This window comes from Thermobia domestica, chromosome 2 (assembly GCF_964235325.1).
Source record: "Thermobia domestica chromosome 2, izTheDome1.hap1.1, whole genome shotgun sequence".
Classification (NCBI taxonomy): Eukaryota; Metazoa; Arthropoda; class Insecta; order Zygentoma; family Lepismatidae; genus Thermobia; species Thermobia domestica.
This window is the reverse complement of record NC_137455.1, coordinates 378,596,610-378,610,683: the sequence shown is the minus strand read 5'-3', so window position 1 is coordinate 378,610,683 and position 14,074 is coordinate 378,596,610. Positions and strand designations below refer to the sequence as shown.

The following is a 14,074-nucleotide window of genomic DNA, read 5'->3' as shown; positions in this document are numbered from 1 at the left end:
GATTTAGGTAGTACATATTCTAATAGTGTGAACGCCAGAAGGGGGAATATGGAGGGTGTCCTCACCTCTTTTAATTGAAGAGAGGGTGCAAACTTCTGAAACAACTAAAACAATCTCTTGGGGCCACAGTGGCTCAGTGGTAGAACGTTCACCTCTGGTGCATGGGGCACATGCTTCGCCTAAGTGAGCTTTGTGGTGGACAAACATCGTGTGTGAGAGTTTTCTCGGCATTTTCCCGTTTCCTCCCATTTTCTTCATTTCACCATTTCATTCATTTTTCATCACCACTGTCCCCTTTGGCCTAGCCCAGCGGTTCTCAAACTTGTTACCGCGACCCACAATTAAATATTAAAAAGTACTTTGTGGCCCACCTACTTTTATTCAAATACACATTGCCATTCTATGTAATGGTGGCAATGTGTAATTTTGAGTTGAGTTGAGTTGATTTTATCGTCCCGTTCAGCAGTGAGGCTATATGAGACGTGGACCTACTGATTAACGTGGAATCCGAACCACATGAGCTCCCGTCGGGAATCGAACCCGGGTCTCCCGCGCCAAAGGCGCGTACGCTAACCGCTTAGAATGTGTAATTTTGTAAATGTCAATTTTGTATATCATAATTCTAATTTTTCGATACAAAGGTAACACAGAGCTAACACAATTCTCAACGCAATGCCCTACCCCGTGACAGATTTTGACTCACCCATTCTCTTTCCATCCTAACCCAGGATCTCTACTGATAGTACAACAGGGCAGGGCTCTGAATAACCACTTACTCTTCACCTCATTAACAAACGCTCATTAATTTTCACTTACTGAATGGTACTTACTTTACAACATAATTTTCTGCATCAAAATAAAATTTTCACAATTGAAAGGAAAAAAGTTTTCGCGACCTATCAAAGAAACGGCCCGCGACCCACACTGTAAGAAACACTGGCCTAGCCGGCATAACAGTGGAGCGTAAAACTTAAAGATTTCATTTGAAAACAATCTTTTGTGAATTTACAAAGGTTGTAACGCTCACAGAACATTTTTCTACATTATTATTGTTGTTCATAGGAAACAGAATGATGGAATAAGCTAGAGTGCTTACTCATGCAAAATTGGTTCTTGGTTCGGTTCCAAGACACGATATATTCATGAGAGCTCCTTCGTGGCTAAGTGGTTAGCATACGCACCTTTGGCGTGGGAGACCCGGGTTTGATTCCTGGTGGGAGCTCATGTGGTTCGGATTCCACGTTAATCAGTAGGTCCACGTCTCATATAGCCTCGCTGCTGAAAGGGACGCTAAACTAAAATCAACTCAACTCAACTCAACGATATATTCATGGGATTCTATAGTCTTCCATTATCTTCATTCCACTATTGGTTTGTTTCTTAATCATTTTCCTTAGTCTAAGTGGTTCTCAACCGATGTGTCGCGAAATTTTAGAATTTAAAAATCAGAGAGAATTTAATAATAATTAGTTAAAATCGAGACAGACGGTACCAGTCAACACTTCCAGTAGTAGCAACAATGCACAGCGCTACATAGAGTCATTATAAGGACTAATAGGTTTCAGTATTAAAATAGATATTATTATTATTAATATTAATATTTATAATAAAAATATCAAACAAATGTGTAGCGATGTCCTGGACATTTAGAGAAATGTGTAGTTAGTCAAAAAGATAGGGAACAGTGTCGTGCAGTCGAAAATCAGGGCCCTCGTACACAATTTTCTCTCTCTTTTCTTTCCTCCTTTTCTTTATTTTTCTCCCGAAATTTGCGCCCCTTGCTCCCTCACGACACGGTACTGGTTGAGAACCTGCTCTAAAGGATTATATCTATATGGCATCAAGGTGAGAATTTCACTCTAAATGACAACTGTTTCCTGGATAGAACCTTGTCAAAGTAACGTGGAAGAAATCCTGATTTTAACCCCTTTCTGCATTATTTATTTTTCTTTTAGCAAATAATAATAATAATAATAATAATAATAATAATAATAATAATAATAATAATAATAATAATAATAATAATAATAATAATAACAATCAGTATTGGAAATCCTCATATGGGAACTTGAAAAATGAATTAAAACTTGAATTTTAGATTTTTTCATTTAATTCCGACGAGAAATAAGTAAGTGCCATATATGACACACTTACAACTCACAAAGAACATGCCAGATGACACCAAAATCTCTTATTCATACACGTCAATATCTCACACAGCAGACAAAACAGTCATTTGGTGCCTTTTATAAATCACAAGAAAAGCTAAAGTGAAAAAAGGGTATGTGCCATATATGGCACGGCATGCGGTAAAGGGTTAAGAAGTATCAGAAGGTATTACATTTTTACATGTTGTTAGCTTCTTGGTTGTTTAGCGTCCCTTTTCAGCAGCGAGGCTCCTTCAGACTTACAATTACAGGTGAAATTTGTCCCAATGTAATAAGTTCAACGTGTTCTCCCACCGGGAAGCAAACCTGGAATCCTTGCACGTGCGATAGTCATTAGACCAGTAGGAAGGGCTAAGAAACCCTACACGTCCCACTAGCTATCATTTTAAGGGATAGAACAAGGAGCATTAGCTAAGATGGCTGGCAGAAACTAGCCCCCCCCCCTAAGTTTAAGGTATATATTTTAACCAATACTATAGTAATTCGGTGAAGAGTATTTTGTCCTCCGCTCTCAAAGTAAAATCTGATATGATGATTCGGAGAGCCACTAACCTGAGACAATCATATGCCATACTATGTAAATATATAAATAAACCTGGAGTCAAATCCAGGACCAAACTACTAGAGCAACTGGGAGGCCCAGCCTAATGGTTACCGTTTTTGTTTCCCAAACGGAAAGTCATGGATTCAGCGGTTTCTGAGGTAGCGGCCTGAGAATCGAAAAATATCTTTCAAAATTGGTTTGAGCATTTGCAAAAAAAGTGAATACTTGGAAATGAAATAAAACCATTGCCAGAATTTCACATGTTTTGTCTTCATATTGATTGCAGGAATTTTTACAGCAATCCTCGTATATCTTATTGCAGGGATGGAAATAAGCAACACAATTTACTAGCCGAAGGAAAAAGCTACTAGCCCAAATCTCGCAATAGAAATCATTTATACTTTCCTTCGGTATGACATTAAATACTCGCCCGTACCAATGAACCACTCGCCGCGGGCGAGTGGGCGATTGGTTATTTAGCTCCCTGTCTTACTGTATTATTGAGAAAATCGGACATTTTTGTAATTTGACTTTTTTATCTTAGAACTTCATAATTGTAGATGTCAAGTTAAGTTTCAATATGCGTTTTTTGACTTGTAATACCTTCTGTTCTTACTTTTACTTTCACACGGTTCTTCTAGCGTACTCTTGGCATATAGGTCTTCAAGGAAGCTATCGTGCACAGAGCACACACGCTTACACACAGCAGTCACACATATGTGACTGATTTGTCTAATTGTGAAGGTTGCTTGTCATATCACAAGGCGACGACTCCACATGTTATGGTTGATGTAAGAAACACAGTGGCATAAATGAATGTCTCACATTCCAAACATTGTACGTATTTGACATATGGGAAATAATAATTGTAATAAAAAAAAAAAGTTCACAAGTGGTTCTAAGTGAAATTGAATAACTTGGATGCTCAGATGACATGACGCAAAACATGACACTTTCTTTTCATTGCATTTGTTTCTTAGAAAGATAGTATATATCGAAAAAGATCGATGAAACTAATCTGATTTTGACCAAACTTGGGACGATGATTGACCTTAACAAGATTATGATTGATGCATAGTTTATTTTTTGTTCCTGAGTCGTAGGTCATTGTATTTGGAGTTTGGACAGTCAAATTTTCACATAAAAATTCAATTCCTACATATATAACAAATCTGTTATTAGTATCACGTAATTGGATCTTATAAGATTGTAAATACACAGAGTAATTATCTCGGACGATTTCATTAACGGAATTAATCCGTTAACATGGATAACTTTGACGTTAACGGTTGCTATCGATGTCCAGGTTTAAAGTGTATAACATTCCCTAGCTTCTATGCAATCTACAAATCAGCAAAGAAATGTTGGTTCTCTATAATAAAAGCATATATAGAAAAATGGCCATCCATCTCACGCTTATAATCTATAGAATTCTCTGGGTTTTATGCAACCTGCACATTGAAAAACACATGTTGGTTGCCTATAATAAAAGAACATGTAGAAAAGTGGCTATTCATATTCCGTTTAAAATCTGTAAGATCCCTGGATTCTATGCAACCTGCACATCTGCAAGGAAATGTTGGTTGCCTATAATAAAAGAATAAGTAGAAAAGTGACTATCCATATAACGTTTAAAATCTATAGAATCCCTAGCTTCTATGCAATCTGCACATCTGCAAGGAAATGTTGGTTGCCTATAACGAAAGTTAAGTAGAAAAGTATACTAGCTTCTATGTAACCTGTACATCTGCAAGGAAATGTTGGTTGCCTATAATGAAAGGATATGAAATTGCGCGATCCTTTTTATATTGTCTTCAGCATAACTTTTTTCAAAGCACAAGGAAGTTCACGATGAGAATGTTGATTAGCTATGCTATATGTGTCTATATAATAAATATTAACTTAAGTCAATAAAGGACGATCTTTTCTACAATAGGGAATCATAGGATCGTCGTAAGTATTTGAGGAGACCCTTGTTACATTCCTCGAAGGTCTCCAGTCGGTATTTAATAATTAAATCAGTGACGTACAAAGAGTTTCACCAAGGGGAAGAGATTTACAATTGTTTCAGGATACTCGCTATTTTATACGAATATCTTAATGCTTACTTTACACAATACTCTGTTGAAACCGAGAGAGGACGTTATTTAATTTGATTTGATTTTGAGTTTACTGATCCCTTTCAGCAGTGAGGCTATATGAGACATAGGATCCCACACTTATGTTTATGACAAAACACAAGTCTTGCAACCGGGGTTCAAATGCAGGAGTATGCGCAAAGAAAGACACACACACACACATGCACTAACTACCTAATTGAATAACTAATAACTATGCATTTCTTAAAGAGTATGCCCGGCCAGAAGGCGTACGTTCAATTGGCGACACGTAGTTACAGTGCGGCTCTTGAAAAAAGTAGCATCAGTAAAAAATATAAGTTTTACTAATAGAAGTTAAAAGAAGAAAGCTCCATACAACTTCAAAAAATTGTCCTTTAGCTTGTAGCAGTCTTTTAGTTTAATGTCCCACGATTATGCCCTTTAGGCTAAGGGAGACTGATGATTAAGGAATGGTGATAATGATGATGATTGAGAATTTGTGGAATGAGAATGTGGGAGGTAAGCTCTCTACCACTGAGCCACCGTGCCCCGAACTTCTTGCAATAAAATTTAAATTTTCACCCATGTGACTTCCCTCAAATGCCGCTACTGTGAGGATTGATTATAATCAACTCCGAGTATCATTATTCTTAGGTTTCTAGATAGGAATTCATTACTTCTAATTTGAGTACCTTCCCAACTCCCTCACGATCCTTAGTCAGCTCTGGAAAATCTATGCTTCTTTCGACATTGAAGCTAAAGATCAGTAGCCTACATGGGAACATATTTCTAGATTATTAGTATTTAACGAAAAAAAATTGATAATCAGATCACGAAACGATATATCTCATTAAGTTAAAAAATAATGTTTATAAATCCTTATACATAGTTTTCGAGAAAACCAAATTTTTGTAAACCTAAAAATTGTGCTATTTAAGCACGTGACATATTAAGGTGAAACTGGTGCTAAAGTATACTTCAGGCGCACCCACAAATGTTTGCTGGGAGGGGTCCAAAATATTGTGTGGGGTGCAATACGCCTATTTAATGTTTATATCTGTCTTATTCTACACCCGAAAAGACGATCAGTAATTGTTAATTACTACCACTTATGTTCTCAGAAAATCTTTTACAATTACACTGAGAAAAATCTTTTCTCCGAACACCGGTATATTGTATATACAAATACATATACGGAATCCTCTTGCTTACTACAGAAAAAAGGTATGGAGCATCAAACCGTTATCCGTATGCTACATAGGCACTGCCCTTAGATGTTACATCATGCCGTTGCAGGATGTCTGATATCTACAGTCTTTCCTATATTACATACATATATGTATGTTACCTTCGTCAGCTGTACGTATGTTATATACATCCATTTGTATTTGAGATCCTGACCGCCTAAATTGTTTCATACGGAAAGTACGTATAGATGGAATACTTATACATAAAGTATTATAAAACATGCGTTTTCAGTTATACGTTTGCTGTACGCTTAAGAAGCCCCATCCCAGCGAAATTAAAATACCATTAATTTTACAGTAATTATGTGATATCTTAAAGTAGATAAAAGATAATTGAAATGTGGAACAAGAGCGCCCTAGACAATATTATTTTACATAAGAAACCGTTATCACGACTCACTTATCTGCTTTCGATTTCGAGCCGTTTTGAAAATCGGCATTTATTTTCGCGTTTCTAAATGGCTGAAAACGGAAAGCTATAGATGACTCGTGATAACGGTACCTCACGCAAAATAATATTGTCTAGAGCGCTCTTGTTCCACATTTCAATTATTTTTTATCTATTTGAAGATATCACATAATTACTGTAAAATTAGCGGTATTTTAATTTCGCCGGGATGAGACTTCTTAAGTCCAAAAACTACAGGATTTACAAATGTAACATACGATTTTACGTATGCCACATACATTTTTTCTCAGTGTAGATCTTTAACATACATCAATCATTTCTCTGTTAAACAAGTGTTCTGTGAAAAAAGTCTACAAATGTAAGTCGAGATACGAAACTTGGAGGGTGGAGACTCGGTACCCCCCCCCCCCGTGGAATTGAATGTTTAATATGTTGTTGTTGAATGTTTAATATTTCCTAACAGTGATGATGATGATGATGATAATAATAATAATAATAATAATAATAATAATAATAATAATAATAATAAATTTACAACAGGAAATAATAAGCATTACTTTTCTAGACATCACTTATCAAGGTCCCTGAATTAATTATTGACAACGCTGTTGTTCTTTACGAGATGTTAAGCAGACTTTAACGCTATATTAAATTTAATGGACTGATTAAAACAGTTTGAATGTAAAAAGCTTATAAGATATGTAAAAATTAAGTACTTATTACTTACATCACCTGATAGAAACTGTGTTGAGATGTGTCCACACCCAGGGGTCCACTAACAAACTGTGGAGTCAGTTCGGATATTTTTCTGTTTTGGGAAAAGTTTAGAAAAGATCCGTAGTAAAATCACCTTAAGATAGAAGCATGACCAAAAACTTTCTCTCCAAATTCACTTCACCCAGTTCCTTTTTGGGAGGAGAGGAGGGAGAGGGATGTTTTCATTGAAAAGAATTGGAAAATCTTTTTTTCTAAAGTGAAAACTGTGGTTGCATCTTCTCCCAAGAAAGAAAGAAAGAAGGAAAAATTTTTATTGGTATCATCCTGTTTCGGAGGACAAAGTGGAAAAAATAGGCCATGGACAAGGTTTGTTGGCTAAACATGGGGGTGTTTTTGCGTTTTTATTACAAGAAATTGTGTTATTCTATTCACAGGGTTCACACTCCCTCTCTGCTATACCTGACTTTACAGCACGGTGGAAACAATATTTCGTTTTCTTGGTAGAACTTTCTTCGCCTCTGGCGTTTTACGAGGATTTTTCGGTTGTAAAAGATGTTCGTTTTGTATACAATAGGTTGTTGACCTTTCTCTTCGTAAGTAGCATGGGACTCATCTCATGCCTGGCTGCCATGATAATTCAAAACTAAACACATCGTGTCTTTTCGTTGCTAAGTAGATAACCCACGTTATAGCTAATGTCCTGGTCCTGTGTTGGATTCCCGGTGAGAGCATTTTCCTCGAATACATATTCAAGCAGAAAAACTCTTGTCGTATGGTTAACGTCGTGGTCCCGTGTTGGATTCCCAGTGAGAGCATTTTTCTCGGATACAAATCCAAGTAGAAGAACCTTCGTATGGTTAACGTCGTGGTCCCGTGTTGGATTCCCAGTGAGAGCATTTTTCTCGGATACAAATCCAAGCAGATGAAACCTCCTCGTATGGCTAACATCGTGGTCCCGTGTTGGATTTCCGATGAGAGCATTTTCCTCGGATAGAAATCCGAGCAGAGGAACTCTTCTCGTACGGCTAATGTCGTGGTCCCGTGTTAAATTCTCTGTGAGAACATTTTCCTCGAATACAAACCTGAGCAGAAGAAATCTTCTCGTATAGCCTCTGTGTTTTAAAAATGAACTTTCAACTCTGACTAATCATGGTTTGATTTGAGTTTCGCGTCTCTTTCAGCACCGAGGGGAGTGTTGCCCAAGTGACGGCAACTAATGCTATTCGTTGTGTTCGTATAATCACTGTATAATTTTCTTATACTATGAATCATGTAATATTAATTTTTTTTTTTTTTTTTTAAGATCTAAGACTTGGGTGAACTAGAGGTCTGCACGGTCCGGAATATTTAGAACGAGCCCGGCCCGGGCCGTGAATTTATAATGCGAGGCCCGACCCGGGTCCGAAATATGTTTTAACATTTAGGCCCGAACTCGTATGATTATCAAATGAGCCCGAAATAAGCCCGAATTACAGAAACTTAATAATTAACGCAAAATTGTATTTTTATTTACAGCAACTAGCTGCTTAATTTTGCGGTTGTGCTTTAAAAGTTCTCGTGAAAAAAAAATAAATTAGTATTTACAAAGTTAGGCCCGAAAAGGTCCGAGAAATATGGTTGTATATCTAAAAGTTGACGGCCCGGGCCCGAAGATATATATGCCTTGTAGGCCCGAGCCCGTGCAGACCTCTAGGGTAGACCAGTCTTGCCTATAAGGCCAGAGAAATTTCTTGTCTCGAAATCGAAATGAGACGAGACTTCTATAAAATATACTAGACGAGACAAAAATATTATTTCTCATCTCAATCTTGACTCGTAGGCAAGGACGTACGCAGGAATTTATTTCGGGAGGGTCTAAAGCGTTTCGGGGAAGGGGGTCCAAATACAATTTGAGGCTAAATTATATGAAAATTTCTAAAATTGCCTCTAAAAGTTGACACCTTTAACAAAAAAGTCGGGATTTTCGGGGGGGGGGGCGGATCCCCAGAACCCACCCCTGCGTACGCCCCTGCTCGTAGGCAACACTATTTAGCACTTCAGTACATCTATATATGTACGTGATTAGCTTTACAGGAATCGCCAATACATAAACAATTTCTTTCACAGCGAACAGAAGAATCTCTTACAAGTTCATTTGCTTCGCTGCACCTCTAGCCTTTGAAAACTTACGTGCTTAATACCTCCATGTATAATGTTATGCTATTGGCGTGATAGTTAAATAAATAAAGCTGAATTGCACAATTTTTGCTACTCTCGGGTCAGTTATGCCTTTGATCTATTTATAGGTCGTTGAAATCTTGTCCTTGTTCCAGTGTTCTGTACGAAAAGTGTTCTTACCTTCTTATTGTAACGAGGTTAGGATGTTTAAAGTTCACAGTTAAGAGTCTTCATCCTGGCGAAATTAAAATACCGCTAATTTTACAGTAATTATGTGATATCTTTAAATAGATAAAAGATAATCGAAATGTGGAACAAGAGCGCCCTAGACAATATTATTTTGCGTGAGGTACCGTTATCACAAGTCACCTAGCGCCTTTCCGTTTTCAGTTGTTTAGAAACGCGAAAATAAATGCCGATTTTCAAAATGGCTCGAAATCGAAAGCAGATAAGTGAGTCGTGATAACAGTTTCTCATGTAAAATGACATTGTCTAGGGCGCTCTTGTTCCACATTTCGATTATCTTTGATCTATTTGAAGATATCACATAATTACTGTAAAATTAGCGGTATTTTAACTTCGCCGGGATGAAGACTCTTAAGTGTTTTCCGAAGAGAGAACGAGATGCAAATGGAATTTTAAACGAAAAAAAAAATGATTTTGTATCTGTTCCTTGTTTTATGGAGGTGGAGCAGTTCGGTGGTAGAGTGCTTGCTTACCTCTGATATGTTGAATCCCTGGTTCGATCTCCGGCCACGTAAGTTTGTGGTAGACAACTTCGCATCCGTGGATTTTCTCGGGTTACTCCCGTTTCCTCCTACTTTCTCATTCCACCAATTCTTCAATCATCATTTAGTTGCTTTAATCATCGTCTCCCTTAGCCTACAAGGCATATTCGTGGGACGTTAATCTGAAAGATTTCATTTTTATTTTTGGTTTATGGTACTTTTGAGAGTATGGTACGCGTAGTTTATGTAGTTCGTTCGTTCCTATATGGTTAGCGTACGCTGAAGACCAAGATTCGATTCCTATAGACCCACTATTCATATAGACTGGATGCTGAATTGGACCCTAAGCTAAAATATAACCAAAATTTATGGAACTGTAGTTTGTTGTACTTGGCTTTATGGGCTCTATAGAATTTTATTTAGGAAGCCCGGTGTATACTTTCATTACACAGATAATCGTATACACGCGTCAATTAATATTTCTTTAATGGGTCAGAAACATGGATATTACGCAAAAAAAGAAAAAGAAAGAAAGAAAGAAAAGAAAAAGAAAGAAAAACGACTGGAAGTTTTCGAAATGTTGGTGCGGAGAAAAATGGAGAGAATTAGCTGGGTCTAGGGATGCGCACGAGACGAGTCGAGACAGGATTTTCCTGACAAAATTCGAGTCGAGACACGGCTCTTCCAATAGAGAAATATACATTTTTCGAGTCGAGACCACTTTTACAGCACATTTTCGAGACGAGACAGCCACAAATCTTGTCTCGTGCGCATCCCTAGCTGGGTCGACCGGGAAACGAATGAGAGAAAGATAAAAATGATGGAGAGAAAAGAACAATTTTAGATACTATTAAGAAGAGGAAGAGAAACTGGTTGGGACATTGGCTAAGAAGGACCTGTATCATGAGGGACGTGTTAGAGGGTATGGTGGCAGGAAAAAGGGGGAAAGGGAGAAGGATATTACACTTAATGGACGATATCAATACAGAAAAGTCGTACGTGCACACGAAGAAGTTAGTGGAAGACCGTGGAGCATGGAAGCTTCCCAGTTGCGGCAAGTAATCTGCCAATAATGACGAAATATGACATACCTATGATGATTACTAACCCTGAGTGTCAAGGACCCAGCTCCTTCAAACTTGGAATCTTTGGTCTTTAAAAACTGAGTAGAATCTTTAAAGAATCAAGATACAACATTCTTCTACTATTATTTGATATTATAAATTTCAATTAGTTTCTGTTTTGAATAAATTTAAGTAAAAATCGTGCTGAAGACTTGTTGGAGAAGGTCTTTCCCCTTCATATATGACCACTCTATGATATATGCCTCGTAACATCTGTCTGCCAATTGGAGAAGTTGGTAGGGCTTCATTTCCGCCAATCGGGAGATGGTTGCTTCTGCAACCGAAACATCCCAACTAAAAGGTGTGATAAGAGAGCAGAACTGTCAATTTTTCATCTGTCTGTCTCTCACTGTCATTCCGACAGCGACAAAAGAAGAATCTCTCCTTTTGCTCTTTTCTATAGTTTCTGCCCTTTTTCTGGGCGTAACAAGCGTTTTCTCTGACTCCAAGGATCATTTCGTTCCAACAACAGTGTTGCAAACTAAGTGAAAATAAAATCACTATAAGATTTAAAAAAAAAATATTTATCGAATGGGAATAAACGGTTGGTAAGAATTTTTCCTTTTCAAACCCAAGATTTTAAGTTTAATGTCCCTGGCCATTAACAAAGTTTTCCCCCAAGGTTTTATCTCAGTTCCACCAGCAGATGCGTCCAAAGTGCTTTTAATTGTTGCTAGTTTAAATCCTTTTTCAATAACGAGGACATAATAAAACATGGGTAGCTACAGTTCCGTACAGTCAGCGACAAAATTTTTTTTTTTCATTTGGTAAAATTTTATTTTGAGAATAACAAGGTATGGCTGGAATGTTTAGAAAATTACATTATTTTTAATTTAGTGAAAGCTGTACTCAAATTGTCCTTCCATTTTGAAATTATTTGTGAAACTAATTCCATGAAACGGAAAGAACTCTTGTCACTGTCCGTACCAGTAAGATTCTAACCACTGGGTATCGAAGTCTGTTTTCATACGGCAAAAGGGCGAATCTTGGTGTATGTAAATGTTTTTCTTATGGGACGTTGAGGCACGGTGTCCTTGGTTCGATCCCAGCTCGCGCCAAATGAGCTTTGTGCTGGACAAACACCGTATGTGTGCGTTTCCTCTGCGTTCTTTCGTTTCCTCCCACTTTCTTCATTCCACCATTTCATTCATTTGTCATCATTATCGTTTCCTTCAGCCTAGCCGTCATAATCGTGGTACGTTCAACTGAAATATTTCATTCATTTCATTTTCTTTATGGGAAGTTAAAAAAATGACGTTCGAAATGAAATGAAATCTTTTAGTTTAACGTACCACGATTATGCCCTTTATACTAACAGAAACGAATGATTAAGGCAAGTGAATGATGATGGAATAATTGGTGGAATGAGAATGAGGGAGGAAACGGGAGTACCTCGAGAAAACCCACGAACATGATGTTGTCCACCGCAAACCTACTTTGCCGAAGATCGAGCCACGGACCTCACCCACCTAAGGTAATCGCTATATCACTGAGCCACCGTGTCCCGAAATATGACATTGAAAGAAATATGCTGACCACATTATCTCCCATCTGCTGTGTCCAGTGGCGTATTTACGATTTTGTTTCGGAGGGGGCTTTGCTAACTTTCGCGGGCAGCTTTGTCTGAAAATGTGAAAATTCTGCAAGATATTTCATATACTTTACTATAGTAAGTAAGATTTCGGGGGAGGGGGCTTAAGCCCGGAAGCCCCTTCCCTAAATACGCCACTGGCTGTGTCATAGAACTTCGTGAGTTCTAGCTCCAGGAAGTTCTGCTAAGGTTAAAATATAACACATCTATCTATGACTTGGTAACTTAGGAAAGCAGTTGGAAATGCTGCGATATGGCAAAAAGTGATCGTAAACGCTATAATGGTCGTTCGCTTGTTACCAAAACGTGTTGAACACATGTTTTTAAGTAACCGAGGTCTTTCAGTTGGAATTTGAGCCGTTTAAAGGAGTCGAATAGGAAGATGAGCAAGAACACTGTCCGAAAGACAAGCGACAAAGAGGAAGAGAGAGAGAGAGAGAGAGAGAGAGAGAGACCGAGGAGAAGAGAAAGGAATGCTTGAGAACGATGTCATGGAGAAATATTGATGGTATTCGTGCGGGTTGCATATCCGGACAGGGGACACAAGAGCGAAATACAAAATAAATAAATAAAAATGCTTTAAAAAGAAGGAAAGAAAAACTACACAAAGCGTTCTTCGACTAGTCAGGTGACATGAGGATATTTAGACCACCATTATTGTTTTTGAATTTTCTCACAAACTATCATTCGCGATACTTGTTAACTTAAGTATGTGGATGGGTTTTAAGTCTCAAACTCTGTTTTAGTGTTACATGGTCCTTAATATGGAAACTATAAATTGATAAATGGATTGCACGAACAAAATGAAGAGAAGTTATCAACGTTTAAAGATTCACAAATCATTACACAATATAGGTCTACTCCAATTATAATTATGGTTTAAATATTTTCATATCACACTCCTTGTGAATTCTTGGCGTGGGAGACCCGGGTTCGATTCCCGGCGGGAGCTCATGTGGTTCGGATTCCACGTTAATCAGTAGGTCCACGTCTCATATAGCCTCGCTGATGAACGGGACGTAAAACTCAAAATCAATCAATCAATCAATCCTTGTGAATTCCTCATGACGCGGAACAATTCTGATAATTAGAAGTCGGATTTTTACTGTTCTAGCAACTCATAGAATTTAATGGGACATTTTGATGATACAGTGTTTTCAAGATAGCTTATGACTTTTGAGGTTCCAAATTCGAAATTTATATCTACAAAATTGAACCAATTTTCTCCACCCAGTCGAGAAATTCTCACCAAATTTTATATTTGCATTCCTTGTCCGTATATATTGAACC

At 37.6% G+C, this 14,074-nt stretch overlaps 1 protein-coding gene and 1 long non-coding RNA gene across 14 annotated transcripts in view; one reads left to right on the top strand and one right to left on the bottom strand.

Annotated features, from left to right (window-relative positions):
• The window catches only part of LOC145678868 (uncharacterized), a 157,916-nt gene extending 150,568 nt beyond the window's left edge, over window positions 1-7,348 (bottom strand). Inside the window, exon 1 of one of the 2 annotated variants that reach the window (XR_014130461.1) lies at window positions 7,195-7,348. This is a non-coding gene — a long non-coding RNA (uncharacterized LOC145678868). The remainder of the gene's footprint in view (window positions 1-7,194) is intronic. The other variant, XR_014130462.1, reaches the window with a different exon arrangement.
• Window positions 1-14,074, top strand: part of LOC145678864 (uncharacterized) — a 544,231-nt gene that overhangs the window by 465,273 nt on the left and 64,884 nt on the right. The gene's annotated exons all lie outside the window — the stretch shown is intronic.